Source organism: Jaculus jaculus, chromosome 7 (genome assembly GCF_020740685.1).
Source record: "Jaculus jaculus isolate mJacJac1 chromosome 7, mJacJac1.mat.Y.cur, whole genome shotgun sequence".
Lineage (NCBI taxonomy): Eukaryota > Metazoa > Chordata > Mammalia > Rodentia > Dipodidae > Jaculus > Jaculus jaculus.
Genome location: NC_059108.1, coordinates 93,083,212 through 93,098,760, shown reverse-complemented (window position 1 = coordinate 93,098,760; position 15,549 = coordinate 93,083,212). Strand labels below are relative to the sequence as shown.

General features: G+C 41.4%; 1 pseudogene; it reads right to left on the bottom strand.

Moving 5' to 3' along the window:
* Positions 1–8,739: 8,739 nt before the first annotated feature.
* On the bottom strand, positions 8,740–14,099 carry LOC101594886 (annotated as a pseudogene).
* Positions 14,100–15,549: the final 1,450 nt, after the last annotated feature.

Here is a 15,549-nt window from a genome sequence, read left to right as displayed (position 1 = left end):
TTTTACATATAGAATTATATCATCTGTAAATAATGATAGCTTATCTCTTCTTTTACAATTTTTATCCCTTTTGTTAGTGTTTCTTGCCTTATGGCTATAACTAAGACTTCTAGTACTATAATAAATAAAAGTGGGGACAGTGGACACCCTTGTCTTGTTACAGAATTTAGTGGAAAAGCTTCAAGATTTTTCACCATTTAGTATTATGTTGGCTGTAGGTTTGTCTTAAATAGCTTTTATTATGTGAAATATGTTCTTTCTATTCCCAGTTTCTGCAGGAATTTTACCATGAAGGGATGTTGGACTTTGTGGAATGCCTTTTCTGCATCTATTGAGATTGATCATGTGAATTTTGTCCTTCAGTCCATGTACATAGTATATTACATTTATTGATTTGTGTATGTTGAACCAACCCAGCATCTCTGGGATAAAGTCTACTTGGTTAGGGGAATAATCTTTATGATATATGCTTATATTCTGTTTGCCAAAATTTTGTTGAGAATTTTTGCATCTATATTCATGAGATTGATCTGTGAATTTCTTTTTTTGTTCTGTCTCTGTCTGGTTTTCATATCAGAGTGATGCTGGCTTTGTAGAAAGAGTTCAGTAGAATTCCTTCCTTTTCTGTTTTATGGAAAAGTTTGAGAGGCAGTGATGTTAATTCTTCTATGAAGATCTGGTAAAATTCACCACTGAATTGGTCTGGGCCTGGACTTTTTTTATTTGGTTGACTTTTTATAACTGCTTGGATCTCTGTACTTGTAATATGTCTATTTAATTGGTTTATCTCATCTTCACTTAATTTTGGTAGGTCATATGAATCAAGGAAATCATCCATTTCTTTCAGATTTTCAAACTTAGAGTCAAATATATTCTTAAAGTGTGTACTTATGATTTCTGAATCTTTTTGGTATCTGTTGTAATGGTGCTTTTTTTCTTCTGTAATTTTATTATTTTTTGTTTCTTCTCTCTTCTGGTCAGATTTGCTAAGGATTTATCAAACTTGTTTATCTTTTCAAAGAACCAACTCTTTGTGTCATTGATTCTTTGGATTTTTTTGTTTGTTTGTTTCTATTTCATTAATTTCTGCCCTAATCTTTATTATTTATTCCTGTGTACTGATTTTTGGTTTGCCTTGTTACTTTGTTGGGGTGGCTTTGAATCTCACCAATGTTTACTGCCTTGATGTCTCCACAGTGTGCGATGGAGCTGGTGTTCTGGTCAGCTTGGCTGGATGCCCTGCCGCTGGGGGCTGAAATTGTTCTCCTAAAGTTCAGGGTTCTGATATTTGGGGGATGGGAGAGTGCAGGAAGCCTGAAGTTGTACTGGAACTGCTTAGCTGCTCCTACCTGTGTTCCTTTCAGCAGCTCCTTAGCTGATCTCTGCTGTCTCCCCTTCAGTTTTTTTTGACTTTGGAAGGAGGCTGAAGAGGTTGGAAAATCCTCTTGTTTGTTCTCTGCTCCTGTAGCTTGGTGCTGAGTGGGCAGAACCATGCAGGTGTGTGGATCATGTGGTTCAGGATTCTGGCCATTTTCCTCCTTTCTGGTAGATCTTGGTCTCTCATGATTCTCTGCTGTAGCTAATAAAAGCCTATGCACCTTCACTTTTTAGAGGAGTGTAGTTTGCTCTGGTTTTGCTTAAATGCCATGCTAGACTGGTTTGACATGGCTTCTATGCCACCATCTTACCTAAAAGTCCACCAACTATGTGAATTCTTAATGTTGGACTAAATTCATTGCATTTAACGTCACGTAAGGTTATCAGTTTATGGGGGCAAAGGGTGGAATGTGGTGATTTGATGCAAGTGGCTCCATAAACTTAGATATTCAAAAGGCAAGGTCCCCAGCAATTTGGGAATTGAAGCTTCCTGAAGGTTTATGGGTGTTATTGGCAGCTTCTTCTTGCCAACATTGGTCAGGTTATTTCTACACTCTGCTCACACCATCATTTTCCAACGACATTATGGAACTTCCTCTCAAGTCTGTAACCTTGTTTCCACACTAAAAAATATCTAATCAGAAAGCCTGGAGTAATAATCAGACATATACTTGTGACAGAGCTTTGAAAATTAAACATCTATGGAAATTACCTTTCATTGATCTCTGATATAGCAAAGCTATTAATTTTTTCTACCTAAAATTAATTTCTGTATAATATAGATTTATATATGTTGGTCCAATGTTGCATCCGACTCGACCAGAAAGGAAGACACAACCACCAGTTCTTCTTACAGCAGTTTATTCAGGCAACTTCAAGCTTCATCTCCCCCGAGCCTCGGGCGGGGCTTCCTTATAAGCGCACTCACTCCGCCCAATCACCCCAGGCAACGCAACCTCTCCAGTCAACAAGGCAAGCATCAGAAGCCAATGAGCAGCGGTGAGGGCGAGCTCCTCCAAATATGGAAGCATCAGAAGCCAATGAGCAGCGGTGAGGGCGAGCTCCTCCAAATATGGACTTGTTTGTCCCAAGCATAGAACTTTCCATCAGGCTCCATCTTTAGGGCTTGGCCCAAGGGGCTCTCCACAGCTCCCCCTTGTTTATTATTTTAAAAGGCGCAACAGCAGGACACAACGGGTGGAGGTAGAGGTCTAATCCCTGGTGTGCAAGTACCCTTTTCCCAGGGGAAGGAATATGAGTACAACCTTCATGCAATCAAACATGCCTCCCAGAGAGTTGCCCAACTGCTCGTAGGCAACCCCCTGTGCAGTGCTTTGCCTTGCACTCCGAGTGTGATGAATACTTAGGAAGCCACTATTTAAGGGCAGCAAGCCAAATCTGGGGAGACTGTCCTTCTATCGCAGCAAAGGCCTGAGCTATCATGGCAGAGGTGCGGGCCTGCGCCCTTTTGAGGCGACAAATACACCACATGCACACCACGCAAACTAATATCAGCATTCCCCCCAGGGCTCTTATGCCCGCCCACTCCTTTAGATGATTCACTGCAGCAGAGATCCATGTCGTTAGCCCAGTTGCCAGAGAAAGATCCACTTGAGTAGGAAAACCTTGAGACCAGCTTCCCTGCAATTGGGAGGATAAGAGCCTGGACAGATTAGCTGCTCTCGTATAATTTTGGTACTGAACAGAGGTAATACACAGTCTGGGTAGCTTCCATTCACAACCAAGTTGAGCAAGTTGCCATAAAGCATCAACTTGTTCCTGAACCAGGTCCACTCTTTGATTCAAAATCATAATGCCACCTTTTAGATGTGAATTAAGGCTCGCCTGTTTGTCAAGGGCAGAGGCTACAGTTACCGATAGGTTATTAAGCATCATAGCAATGGCAGCCATAGTAGCCCCCACTGCCGCCACTGTGATAGCTGCCACCGCAGCTGCTGTAATACCAAAGTCTCTCTTATTCCTAAAGAGGGTCACCAAAGATCCTCCCTGCTGCTTCAACCATCCTCGCGACAAAGTCTGAGGAAGGTTCAGTTGATCCTTGCACAATCTTGGTAAGATTACCCGATACTTCTCCCCTGTTGGGCAAAGCCTTCCATGCCCTAATAGCCATGCCATTTATCTGTCCATAAACCTCCTTTGGATATCCTGTTTGTGCATTGGCGAATCTGCCTTGCCCCATTAACATATCCCTGTCCCAAGGGGCGTGCCCTGCAGCCTGATTGGCAGCTGCTTGTGCATTTGCAAACTCAAACATGAATGCTCTCCAGTCTAGATATTGTCCGGGAGAAAGACAAGCTTTAGCCAGCCTAGACCAGTCATCAGGCACCATGCAATGTCTCTGCAAAGCTTCAACCTGAGCCACAGTAAAGGCAGCTGTTATGCCATATGTTTTCACTGATTCTGCCAAAGATTTAATGACTTTAAAATCCAGTGGCTCATGGAATCTGTTACCTGCCTAGTCTTGGAACACTGGGAACCCAATTTGTGAAGATCTAACCTCACGCCAAACGTCTGGGCAAAATGAAATTTGCTGAGTGAAAGAGCTCGAACGCTCCACCCCATAAGCAGGGGGTGCCGCAGACATACTTCCGACATCTTGTCCCTTTCTATTGCTGTTATACACTAACTTAGTATTTGGTGGGAGTTTCTGGGGTTTTACTTCCTCTTTATTAGGCTTCCAATTTTCTTGGAATGGAGCCAAGGAGGGATAAAGGCTAGTCCTTTCAAGCTGTTGCACGAGTCCCTTTGCTTCCTCTTCTGAATCTTCACTGGAACTACCAGAGGAAGAGATGCTTCTCTCGGACTGTAAAGATCTTTCCTCTCTTAACTGATCTAAGGCTTGTCTTCCTGCCTCTAAAGCACCATAGCACCTATCATCCTCAAGACAGCTCCTAACCATTTTCCAGACTGCTCTTACTCCTGGTTTTAATGTTCCATGTTCTCTAGCAAAATCTAAATCTCTTCCTAGTTTTTCCCAACTGGTCATTGTCAAGTTTCCCGACACGGCAAACCAGGGAGCTGCTGTATCACATTCCATCAAGAAACTTTGCAGGGTGGCTCTACTCAATTCCAACCCTCTAATTTGAGCAGTTCCTGCAACGCTGAATAGATCGGATGCGATGATGACGCACCCATAGTTTCAATTTTACCTTTCTAGCGCCTGCTTTCTGGCGTCCTAAATAGCCTCTAATTTTCAATTTTACCTTTCTAGCTCCTGCTTCCTGGCATCCTAAATAGCCTCTAATTTTCCTGAGGACCTTCCCCAAACCCTGGGATTGTAAGCCCAACTTACCGGGGACTTACCCTGCGCTCACCCCTGACTGTTGTAAGTTCTGAACTCTTCGGTGGGGGAGTCGGTTCCCCGTATGGGCCACCACTTGTCACGTCCGCCTCGACCAGCAAGGAAGACACAACCACCAGTTCTTCTTACAGCAGTTTATTCAGGCAACTTCAAGCTTCATCTCCCCCGAGCCTCGGGCGGGGCTTCCTTATAAGCGCACTCACTCCGCCCAATCACCCCAGGCAACGCAACCTCTCCAGTCAACAACCTCTCCAGGCAAGCATCAGAAGCCAATAAGCAGCGGTGAAGGCGAACTCCTCCAAATATGGACTTGTTTATCCCAAGCACAGAACTTTCTGTCAGGCGCCATCTTTAGGTCTTGGCCGGAGGGGCTCTCCACAGTCCAACTGATAGATTACAGTGGAAAGGAGTACAGGGATGAAGTAGAATGAGCCTCCTGGGAGGCAAAGAAATACATACATACATACATACATACATATATATATATATATATATATATATATATATATATATATATAATTTGTATTTTGTTTTTGATGTAAGGTCTCACCCTAGCCCAGACTGACCTGGAATTTATTATGTAGTCTAAGGCTGGCTTCAAACTCACAGCAATCCTCCTACTTCTGCCTCCCAAATGCTGGGATTAAATGCATTGCCACAATATTTGATGAATAATCTATGTTTTAATTTTTTAATTATTTCATTTTTCTGACTAGGTAAAAGAACATCTATTTAATGAATGTCAACATCCAAGACAACCCAAAAGCAATTGATTTTTCTCTGTTTTTTTTTTAATTTTTATTTATTTATTTATTTGAGAGTGACAGACACAGAGAGAAAGACAGATAGAGGGAGAGAGAGAGAATGGGCGCGCCAGGGCTTCCAGCCTCTGCAAACGAACTCCAGACGCGTGCGCCCCCTTGTGCATCTGGCTAACGTGGGACCTGGGGAACTGAGCCTCGAACCAGGGTCCTTAGGCTTCACAGGCAAGCGCTTAACCACTAAGCCATCTCTCCAGCCCAATTTTTCTCTGTTTTTGCCCCATGTTAAAAGTGAAACTTTTGTGTCAGTGTAGAAAAGCTTTAAGAAGCTAATTATATTGCTTGACCTGTAAATGCAACTGGCCACAATCCTGGTGAGATCCAGGACTTGGGAGGAGGATCAGATTTTATTGGTTAGAATTACTTTAAAGACTCTATGTCTGGTCCTAGGTGGCTCAAAAAACAATGCATAAATGAGTTATAAAAAATAGTGAACATGTATAGGAAAGGCTTAAAATCTAAGAAGCTAGCACATTATAGTCTGTGATGGAAAGTCAGACATCTTTTGTCTTTTTTTTATTTCTGAATATCAAATAAACTTTAATTGGATCTAAAGGAATAATATTTTAAAATCCTCATACTCCATGGGTTCAATATAGGAAAATTACTGAAAAGTCACAACTGTTATAAACTGATGCTGATTTTCCTTCTGATAAGATTTCCCTTTTCTTTTTTTTTTTTTCCCTCTTTTGAAAACTTTTAAGATGATTTTATTTTTATTTACTTGACAGAGAGATAGAGGTAAACAGTGTGTGGGGTAGGTTGGGGGGAGGGGAGAATGGGTTCTCCAGGGCCTGCAGCTGCTGCAAATGAACTCCAGATGCATGCACCACATTGTGTATCTGGCTTCTGTTGGTCCTGGGTAATCAAACCTAGGTCCTTTGTCTTTGCAGGCAAGCACCTTAACTGCTAAGGAAGCCCTCCAGCCCAAGTTTTCCCTTTTCAAGAAAGACGTAGTAAGGAGTGGCCAGTATGGGTATTTGTCAGGAAAACCTACAGTAAAGGGCCCATTGCTCAGTCTAAGATAACCTGAATCTACCACAGATGCCTAATAAGCATCTTGAGGACCAGACAATAGGGAGGGTGGAGCAGTTGTGTGGGGCAGGTGTGGGGGGGTTAAAATGGTAATGGAAGGGCTGAAGAGATGGCTTAGTGGTTAAGCACTTGCCTGTGAAGCCTGATGACCCCGGTTCGAGGCTCGATTCTCCAGGACCCACGTTAGCCAGATGCACAAGTGGGCACACGCGTCTGGAGTTCGGTTTGCAGTGGCTGGAGGCCCTGGTGCACCCATTCTCTCTTTCTATCTGCCTCTCTCTCTCTCTCTCTCTGTCACTCTCAAATAAGTAAAAATAAACAAAAATAAATCTTTTTTAAATGGTAATGATACCATCAAATTCTATATCCAGAAAGACAGACTAAAAGGTTGAACCTTCATGAGGTCTTAGAGGGAACACCTGAATCACAGAGCCCTGGAGAGGGTATGTTGACCTTAATCTTCTCATGTTTCTCTGTCTCTGTATCTCTCTCCTCTTTCTCTCCCTCCCTCTCCCTCTTTCTCCCCCTTTTCTTTCTTTATCTTTTATATTACCTATATTTTTCTTCCTTCTTTTCCCTTAGTGCTGGCCTGTAACTCCCAGTCCCAGCATGTGTTTAACATCAACAATGAGCTGTTTATCAGAGAGACCTACAAGTTTTCCCAACAGTAGACAGATTTCTGCCAGAGTACTTGATGACCCACTAAAGGTTAATGGTAAGATGCTACTGCTGAAGACACAATAGGCTGTTGGTACAGAACATGGACTGACCTGGCTACAATATGCAAGAGAGTCATTCCCCAGACAGTTAGCTTGTCTAGTGTCAGAAGGTGCTACATGAGTGACTTGGGGAAAATGGCCATCAACTGTCCAAGCAACTTGTGGTCTAAGCTACTTATCCACAAACAACATGATGTGATGCTTTCCCAAGTGCAAAAGTGGCACACAGCCATGGTGGGTAACCAACTGTTCTTAATTTGACTAATTGATCCATTCAGTGGAATGGATCCCATAGCTGGAACTGGTAAACAAGTCAGAACCATATCCAAAAAATGATTTTGCTTTCCAATATCAAGCTCCCACAAATCATGGGCTACAAGAGGGCCTATACTTAGTAAGTTCTCTCTAAAATAATAATGGTTATCCCATTTATCTGGTGCTGACTTCACTCTCCATTGGAGAGTTTGCTTCTCTTTTTCAGATGGACACAAAACCAGAGGAGAAAATCAGCACATAGCACTTCACCAGGGCCCCAGCTGAAACCATAGAGTAACTGGGGAAATGAGCAAGAGAGCTCCTTTCTTGGTGAGCCCGGTATCAGCACAAAGGTAAAGAAGATAGACAAAGAACTCCCAACTCCTACAAAACCAGATATCCAGAGACACAGAGGCTCCCAAGACCTCATCACTGAAGTAGACCTAAAACGAACCCAACATGGCTCAGGGAAATTTGCCGAAAGATTGTTGAGAGCCACAAGTTGGGTCATTATGAACAGAGGCATTGCCACTTCTCCATTACAATGTAAGATCCACATTTCACAATGAGGATGGTCCCTTCAGAAAGGGGAAGGACAGGGAGGAGGCTAAGTATGGTACCATCATTGCTGTATACACATTGTGTACATAACTTAAAAAAAATAGTGCCCAAGAAAAGCAAATCATGTAGTACTCAAAGACAAGGAATCTGTAATCCATGGAACAATTTATTAAAAGAGAACCAGAAGTTGAAGTATAATAACCCAACTTATTTTTCAACTTTAAGAAAATTATTATTATTATTATTGTTATTTTACAAAGCAAGAATATAACATTTTATTTATTCTGATCGTGAGTATTGCCAGCATATACATGTATTTAGGTAATACATATAAAATGATAAACTGCAGGAAGAAATACTGGTCAGAACTGCCTTGCAGCACATATTGAGTTCTGAATTTGTGGTAAATATACCTCCCCACACACTGGGGTAAGCACCAGAGAAACCCCAGAGGTGTATGTCACTCAAAGCACTGCCTTTCTCCCACTTACAATGCAATTGACAGAGTTATGGTATGGTCACTGGTGTCTACAACATGGGACACTAAGTAGTCTGAACCATAGCACAGTGAATTAATATGAATATGGTTCTTTGCATTGTCTCCATATAGTTTCCTTGTAAAAGTAGGAGTCAACATCAGGGTCTATCTCTACTGAGTAACACTCCGGTTATTGCTTGGCCATCTGAACTGGAGATATAATTTGAACTCTGCTGGCAGCTTATGGTCTAAGTAGAATCTATCTGAGAAGTAAACTCATCAGAGACGACAGTTTGCATGGATAGTACTGTCAGGGTCTCAGTGTAGTGTGTGCCATGTGCCTGCTGGGTAAAGTCGGATGAGTTGAACTGAATCTCCTTACAGCAGCATGGGCATGGTGCAGATGAAGGGCTTCACACAGGTGGTGCTCTGATAGTAACTTGCTGGAAACTTCCTATAAACATTCTTGTCATCTAGTACCTGTACTTCAAAGGGAAAATATTTCTTCAGGTTTTTTGATGACCATAACAAGGAAAGGAAGTTTAATTCCCAGTGTTTTCTTAGGGTCTGCAGGACGTGTGATATATGTAGTGCTGACATTTGTTTCCTCAATCTCCAGCACCAGGTGCTGAATGTCATTGTCAGTGACTCTTGATGTGGCCATTCTGTACCTTTTCATCGCAGAGAGCTTGCTGCAGATGCTGTCGAGGATGGAGAGGAAGCTGGTCTGGAACGTGTTTTTGAACTTCTTGCTGGCTGTCTTCCTGGACAGCTGCTAGGCCTGGGAGGAGTAGATATCGCACCCAGTGACAGAGGAAAACAGGGGTCCCTGGTTACAGAGAAAGGACACAGTACTCCCCACCTGCAGTCGCCGACGCCCAGGCATGGCCGTGGGATGCTTGGGTCAGTGAACAGCATTGTCCACACAGCCACATCTAGAGTGAGGCCACAGTAACTCAAGAAAACTATTTAAGAGAGTAGTAATACAGGGCTGGAGAGATGGCTTACAAGGGGGGCTGGCATCTGGAGTTTGTTTGCAGTGGCTGCAGGCCCTGGCACACCCATTCTCTCTCTCTATCTTCCTCTTTCTCTCTGTCTTTCACTATTAAATAAATAAATAAAACAGAACCCCAAAACAACATTTTTTTTTTTTTCAAAGAAGAGACTAGTGAGATACATTATATTGGTATACCAATTTTCAAGACAAATCAGAATGATTAAATACCTAAAAGACCTGGGGTGTCTGGTGAGAGAACAGAATGACATAATGGCATTTTAAGAGAATTACTCATTTATATAGGATGTACATAATTTAAGTAAAGCACTTCCTCATGACTACCTGATTGATATAGGTTAATAATTTTCACAATAGTTGCAATTTTAGGAGAAATTTTTCAAGTTTTCTCAAAGTTAGGGAAAAAAAATTAATGTTTTTCTAGTCCTTACCTTTCTTATCATTACCAATGTATGCTTTAGAGTTAGAGTATCATGGATTCTTAAGTGATCTCGTCTAGCATAAGGTTAAATAACTTATCCAAAATCATGCATATAAGAAAATACGGTAAAATCAGGTATGGTGATACCACCAGCCTCTTTTTTGTTGCTCAGTATTATTTTAGATATTCGAGGTTTTTTGTGATTCCAAATGAATTTTTGGATTGTTTTTTCTATTTCCATGAAGAAAGCCTTTGGAATTTTGATAGGGATTGCATTAAATGTGTAGATTGCTTTAGGTAAGATCGCCATTTTCACGATATTGATTCTTCCAATCCAGGAACAAGGGATGTTTCTCCACATTTTAGTGTCTTCTGCAATTTCTCGCTTGAGTGTTTTAAAGTTCTCATTGTATAGATTCTTTACTTCCTTGGTTAGGTTTATTCCAAGGTATTTTTTTTTTTTTAATGCAATCGTGAATGGGAGTGATTCTCTGATTTCATCCTCTGTGTGTCTATTGTTAGCATATATGAAGGCTACTGATTTCTGTGTATTTATTTTGTATCCTGCTACATTGCTGTAGGTTTTGATCAGCTCTAACAGCTTGCTAGTAGAGTCTTTAGGGTCCTTTATGTATAGAATCATGTCATCTGCAAATAATAACTTGATTTCTTCCTTTCCAATTTGTATCCCTTTTATGTGTGTCTCTTGCCTTATTGCTATGGCTAAGACTTCCAAAACTATATTAAATAAAAGTGGGGACAGTGTACACCCTTGTCTTGTTCCTGATTTTAGTGGAAAAGCTTCCAGTTTTTCCCCATTTAGTAATATGTTGGCTGTAGGCTTGTCATAAATAGCCTTTATTATATTGAGATATGTTCCTTCTATTCCCAGTCTCTGTAGGACTTTTATCATGAAGGGATGTTGGATTTTGTCAAATGCTTTCTCTGCATCTAATGAGATGATCATGTGATTTTTGTCCTTCAACCCGTTTATGTAATGTATTACATTTATACATTTGCATATGTTGAACCACCCCTGCATCTGTGGGATAAAGCCTACTTGGTCAGGGTGAATGATCTTTTTGATATACTCTTGTATTCTGTTTGCCAATATTTTGTTGAGAATTTTTGCATCTATGTTCATGAGGGAGATTGGTCTATAATTAGATCAGTGGAACAGAATAGAGGACCCAGATGTAAGCCCAAGTAACTATAGCCACCTGATATTCGATAAAAATGCCAAAAACACTCATTGAAGAAGAGACAGCCTCTTCAGCAAATGGTGTTTTGAAAACTGGATATATATCTGCAGAAGGATGAAAAAAGATTCTTCTCTCTCGCCATGCACAAGAATTAAGTCCAAATGGATTAAAGACCTTAACATCAGACCGGAAACTTTGAAACTGCTAGAGGAAAAAGTAGGGGAAACCCTTCAACATATTGGTCTTGGCAAAGACTTTCTGAATACAACCCCAATTGCTCAGGCAATAAAACCACAGATTAACCACTGGGACCTCATGAAATTACAAAGATTTTGCACCACAAAGGACATGTGAAAAAAGCAAAGAGGTAACCTACAGAATGGGAAAAAATCTTCGCCAGCTATGTATCTGATAGAGGATTAATATCTAGGATATACAAAGAACTCAAAAAGTTAAATAATAAGGAATCAAACAAGCCAATCAAAAAATGGGCTATGGAGCTAAATAGAGAGTTCTCAAAGGAAGAAATACGAATGGCATATAGGCATCTAAAAAAATGTTCTACGTCACTAGTCATCAGGGAAATGCAGATTGAAACTACATTGAGATTCCATCTCACTCCTGTCAGATTGGCCACCATCATGAAAACAAATGATCATAAATGTTGGTGGGGATGTGGAAAAAAAGGAACCCTTCTTCACTGCTGGTGGGAATGCAATCTGGTCCAGCCATTGTGGAAAACAGTGTGGAGGTTCCTAAAACAGCTAGAGATTGATCTACAATATGACCCAGCTATAGCACTCCTAGGCATATATCCAAAGGACTCATCTCATTTCCTTAGAAGTACATGCTCAACCATGTTTATTGCTGCTCAATTTATAATGGCTGGGAAGTGGAACCAGCCTAGATGTCCCTCAACAGACGAGTGGATAATGAAGATGTGGCACATTTATACAATGGAGTTCTACTCAGCGGTAAAGAAAAATGAAGTTATGAAATTTGCAGAAAAATGGATGGACCTGGAAAGTATTATACTAAGTGTGGTAACCCAGGCCCAGAAAGCCAAGCGCCACATGTTCTCTCTCATATGTGGATCCTAGCTACAGATGACTGGGCTTCTGCGTGAGAATGAAAATACTTAGTAGCAGAGGCCAGTAAGTTGAAAAGGAGACATAAAGGGTGGAGAAAGGAAGGGAGGAGGATACTTAATAGGTTGATATTGTATATATGTAATTACAATGATTGTAATGGGGAGGTAATATGATTGAGAATGGAATTTCAAATGGGAAAGTGTGGGTGTGGGGAGGGAGGGAATTACCATGGTATATTTTATAATCATGGAAAATGTTAATAAAAATTAAAAAAAAAAAGAAAATATAGCTGGGAGTGATAGTGCACGCCTTTAATCCCAGCACTCAGAAGGCAGAGGTAGGTGGATTGCTGTGAGTTCAAGGCCACCATGAGATTACATAGTGAATTCCAGGTAAGCCTGAGCTAGAGTGAGACCCTACCTCAAAAAACCAATATACATATAAATAGTTTGGGGGGTTGCATTGATGGCTCAGATGTTAAGGACACTTGCTTTCAAAGCCTGCTAGCCCAGGTTGAATTCCACAGTACCCATCTAAATCTGGAAGCATAAAGTGGTTCATGAGCTTCCTGTTCACAATAAGCTGCAAGAGACCTGTCACTGCCATACTCACACACTCTCTTGAATACATAAATAAAAATATTGAATAATAAATATTGTCAAAAATCTTAGGTTATCTCAACATTGGAAATTGTTGGAAGAAAAGAAAAATGGAAGGTAAAATACTACTATTATTGTGCTCTTTTTCAAAATTAGGCAATAGAAAATCATGAATTCTAGAAACGTATGGGGAATAAATGTTAGACTATTTTAATAAACTAGGATAACTACCAAAAAAGATACATGTGAGCAAAATAAAAAGGTTGAAATTTATACTGGATGTCACCTAACAGAGTTTGCACTAATTATCTATTACCTAAAATTTTCAGAATTGTTATTCTAGGGGCACTAAAAGCTGATGTCTGCATGCTGGAATAATTTTCTTTAAAGTAACATTGGTCCTGATATTTGACACTCAACATACTTAGCCATTTTCCTCCAGAAAAGTACACCAATTTTCTCAGGTATGTGTCCAATAGAATCATAGGACTGTTGGGTCCATGCTAGGTTATATTGGTTCTTATTTGCTCTACTCTGTATTCCTACTTTTCCCTTGACAAAGCTGCCATTTACCCGCATGAGGACTGATTCTATTGTGTAAGCACTGCTCTAGCACTGTTTTGTGATCACTTCCATATAAGGCTCCTACACTCACACACTCACTTGAGAGAACTGATAACCCTGCTCAAACAAGTAGAGACATCTTTAATGGGGTATGTCTCCTTTAAGTCTCCAAAATATCTTATGCTACAAGGTGAAGCTATAGGACTGGCGGGGCTCCTTCCTGCACAGGTAGTGCCGAGGGAAGGACCAGGCCTGCTGGTTCCTCTGTCACGCGCACTCTCAAAGGTGATTGGTTGAGAGGATTCCGCCCATGAAGGTCAATGATACGGAGACACTGGTGTACTTGCAAAGGAGTTTACTGTGATGAAAGTCACACAAAAGCAAGTCCAAACTATCACAACTAATATTATAGCTAATATAATATATAACCAAATTATATTCATCATTACTAACACAAGAGTATTTCTAACGAGTCTAACATGTATACAACCTGATAACGCGAGACTTGGGCTGCAGTAACGCGAGACTTGGGCCGCGACGTCTCGGACGCTTTATGACCTGGCAACGCGGAGTGTGTGCTGCGACTTTTCTCTCAGTTCGCGGTGTTTCAAGCCGGAGTCTTGATCGTTTGGACAGCATGTCGGGCAGATGAATTCGGATCGGTGATGCGTCTCGTGGAGGTCTCGGTCCGGACTGCTGAGCAACCTTTCAGTCAGTCATAGTGTCGGGAAGACTGAAACAATGGTTGCTGAGCAGCTGGGGTTTTTATACTTTCTACTACTTATCTAATGTTCCACACACACCTGCTAATCTCCACTATGTCACCGCACACAGCTTAGTCTTAGTTTTTGCTTACAAGGTTTGACTTTGCATTTTTACTCTCACAAAAAAAAAAACTTATTTATCTAAACTGGCCCTGGACCATATGCTGGTCCTTACATGCTCATAACATTCCTCCCTAGGGGTTGAGGGGATGATGAGCATCGGATGACTCAGAAACCTCTCCTGGCCACTGGAGAAAAACCACACTGAGTGGGGAGTCTTTGCAATGCAGGAACAACTCGCTTTATTACTCTGAGCAGTTGCTTATATCATGTTGGGGACGAAGGCGGGATTTTAGGGTTGGAGAAGAGGTAAGGGCCAATAGTAAACTTTAACTATTGAAATGGTAATTACAATTACCAGGAGGAAGTAGCAGGCCAGAAGCCCTTAGGCATCCTGCTGAGTCATAGCTGGCCAGAGACAGGTCGCCAAACTTTAGCTAGGCTCAGGAAGTTCTACTAGGCCTCACGCCTGGGCCTTTCAGGGCCCAACACAGGACTTAGCCATGTAACTCTCTGTGCTGTTGAACAAATGTTGGAAAACAACAAACAATAATACCATGTGCCCATAAGGAACAATGGTGCAGTGACTATAGCAGGAGGAGAGGAGAGACAGGGAGGTTTCCCCTTTTTGTTCTGAGAGGTTTAAAGTGGGACTATATTTATCTGTCTATCTATCATCTGTCCATTTATCCACCTATCTACCATCAGTCCATCTATCATCTCTCTCTCCCCTCCTCCCTCCCTCCCTCTCTCTCTCTCTCTCTCTCTCTTTTTCTCTCCCTGTCTACCTATCATGTATCTATCCATCATTTATCTCCTTGTCACAGGAAATTTTCCCTGGATAGAGGCAAACACAGATCTATTCATCCCAGCTAGGGTTCACACAACAGACCAAAGTACAATTATAACAAAACTAGTTTGGGGGAACCACTGATTTTATGGATGTTAGGTTCTAGAGCAGGATGAGACATTTCTCACAGGCGCAATGGATGACTCAAAGGCAGCTGCATCACTGGAAAGTCCACCATACCATAGAGGATGATTTACAGAAGCTGCATCTGTGGAGCAAACTGCCTCCCCACTACCCACAGACAGATCAGCTGCTCAGAGAGTCTAGAGTTTATTATATGATTTTCAGGCAACTCATTTGGACAGGCTCTTCCCAAAATGTCCTTTCATCTTTATATAGCAACAAGGAGGGCCTTACACCTTTTTCCAAGACTTGTTGACTTCCTGAGTCTCATTCTTTCTCCCAGGAACAGTTG